General features: G+C 44.8%; 1 pseudogene; it reads right to left on the bottom strand.

The window, feature by feature from the left end:
• Nucleotides 1–1,559: 1,559 nt before the first annotated feature.
• The window catches only part of LOC106330756, a 2,433-nt pseudogene continuing 1,273 nt past the window's right edge, over nucleotides 1,560–2,719 (bottom strand).

The following is a 2,719-nucleotide window of genomic DNA, read 5'->3' as shown; positions in this document are numbered from 1 at the left end:
CTTGTCATGGTAGGCTTTGGTCTTCTCCTTATAAATTTTGGAACTCTCATAGGCGAGGTGCCTTAGCTCTTCCAGCTCATGGACTTGGATCATGCGCCTCTCAGTTGCTGGCTTGATGTCGAAATTCAGTAACTTGACTGCCCATGCAGCCTTGTATTCGAGCTCGAGAGGAAGATGACAAGCCTTACCGTAGACCAGGTGATAGGGGGTTGTTCCTAGCGGCATTTTGTAGGCTGTTCTGTAGGCCCAGAGAGCATCGTCCAGCTTAAGCGACCAGTCCTTACGCGAGGTATTGACAGTTTTCTGTAGAATGTTCTTGACTTCCCAGTTGGAAACTTCAACATGTCCACTCGTCTGGGGTGATAAGCGGTAGCCACCTTGTGTTTCACCCCATTCTTCTTCAACATGCCCTGAAATGCCTTGTTGATGAAGTGTGTTCCGCCATCGCTAATGACCACTCTAGGCATCCCAAATCTCGGAAAGATGATGGAGTTGAACATCTTAGTCACCACTTTTGCATCATTAGTGGGACTCGCCATTGCTTCTACCCACTTGGAGACATAGTCAATGGCGACCATGATGTACTCGTTCTTGAAATACGGAGGGAATGGTCCCATGAAGTCGACTCCCCAACAGTCGAACACCTCAACTTCTAAAATATAATTCTGAGGCATTTCATTCCTTTTGCTGATGTTCCCAAGTCGCTGGCATGCATCGCTTCGAGCTATGTAGGCATGAGCATCTCTGAACATAGTTGGCCACCAGAAACCTGCTTGGAGGATTTTGGAAACTGTTTTGAATGTGGCAAAGTGTCCTGCATAAGAGGAATCATGGAAATGATATAGAATCCCTGGAATTTCTGCCTCTGGAACACACCTTCTGAATATGCCATCCTTGCAATGTTTGTACAAGTACGGCTCATCCCAACCATACTGCCTCGCCTCTCTTAAGAATTTCCTCTTCTCATTTCCAGTGAACTTAAGTGGTTCCTTTTCAGCAGCTAGGAAGTTCGCAATCTCAGCAAACCAGGGGAGGTGAGAGTACTGCTTTTGGATCGCGGCTACTGGTTGTTCCGGTACGCGAGAACAATCGGATGTTATGCTCAGGGGTTGTTCCGCAAAGCGCAGACCAATCATGTTGACGTGTTCTACTGTGTGTTCTTCATCAAGAGTTGTGTCGTCCTCAATCTTCATTCTGGACAAGTGGTCTGCAACCCCATTCTCGAGTCCCTTTTTGTCATTTATCTCGAAATCAAATTCTTGGAGAAGAAGAATCCACCTCAACAACCTCGGTTTTTCATCCTTCTTTGTGAGCAAGTACTTAAGAGCAGCATGGTCTGTGTGCACAATCACCTTTGATCCCACCAGGTAGGATCTGAACTTCTCGAATGAAAAAACAATAGCCAGGATTTCCTTCACAGTCATAGCGTATCTGCATTGAGCTTCATCCATGGTTTTGCTTGCGTAATAGATCACATGAAGTTTCTTGTCCTTGCGTTGCCCAAGAACTGCTCCAACTGCAAAATCGCTAGCATCAGTCATGCTCTCAAAAGGGAGATCCTAGTATGGCGGTTGTACAACAGGTGCGCTGACTAGAGCTCCTTTGATCGTATGGAACACAGCTAAGCACTCGCTGTCGAAATCAAACTTGATCTCCTTGCAGAGCAGTCTGGTGAGTGGTCTCGCTATTTTTGAGAAATCCTGGATGAACCACCTGTAAAACCCTGCGTGACCCAAGAAGCTTCTGATAGCTTTCACAGTTGTTGGTGGCTGCAAGCTCATCATCACCTCGACCTTTGCCTTATCTACCTCAATGCCTTTCTCGAAGATCTTATGCCCTAGAACAATCCCATCTCTAACCATGAAGTGGCATTTCTCCTAATTTAGCACCAGATGTTTCTCCTCACACCTTTTGAGTACCATGCACAAGTTTGACAAACAGACACTAAAGGAGCTTCCATAGACACTGAAATCGTCCCTGAAACCTCCATAATGTCTTCAATCAGGTCAGTAAAGATCGACATCATGCAGCGTTGAAATATTGCTGGCGCATTGTACAGGCCGAATGGCATTCTCCTGTATGCGTATGTCCCGTATGGGCATCTGAACGTCGTCTTCTCCTGATCGTCCGGATGGATAGGGATCTGAAAGAAACCTGAATAACCATCTAAAAAGCAGTAATATGGGTGGTTAGCCAATCTCTCAAGAATTTGATCAATGAAGGGAAGTGGAAAGTGATCCTTTCTTGTGGATGCATTTAATTTTCAGAAATCAATGCACATGCGATGTCCTGTCACTGTTCTAGCAGGGATCAATTCATTCTTTTCATTTGTGATAACAATGATCCCACCTTTCTTAGGTACTACATGAACAGGGCTAACCCACTTACTATCAGATATGGCATAGATCACACCCGCTTCAAGAAGTTTCATTATCTCTTTCTTAACAACATCTTTTAGATTCGGGTTTAACCTCGTCTGATGTTCAACAGAAGTCATTGATTCATCTTCTAGGTGTATTCTATGCATGCATAAATCAGGTGAGATGCCAGGTTTGTCAGCTAGTGAATATCCTAATGCCTTACGATACTTCCTAAGCTCACACAAAAGCAATACAGTTTCCACATTTTTGAGTTCAGCGTTCACAATGACAGGATAAGTGAAATTCGGACCTAAAAAAGCGTACCTGAGCCCCTTGGGAAGGGGTTTTAGCTCAACCTT

This window comes from Brassica oleracea, chromosome C3, assembly GCF_000695525.1.
Source record: "Brassica oleracea var. oleracea cultivar TO1000 chromosome C3, BOL, whole genome shotgun sequence".
In the NCBI taxonomy this organism is placed as follows: Eukaryota; Viridiplantae; Streptophyta; class Magnoliopsida; order Brassicales; family Brassicaceae; genus Brassica; species Brassica oleracea.
This window is presented reverse-complemented; position numbering and strand designations above follow the sequence as displayed.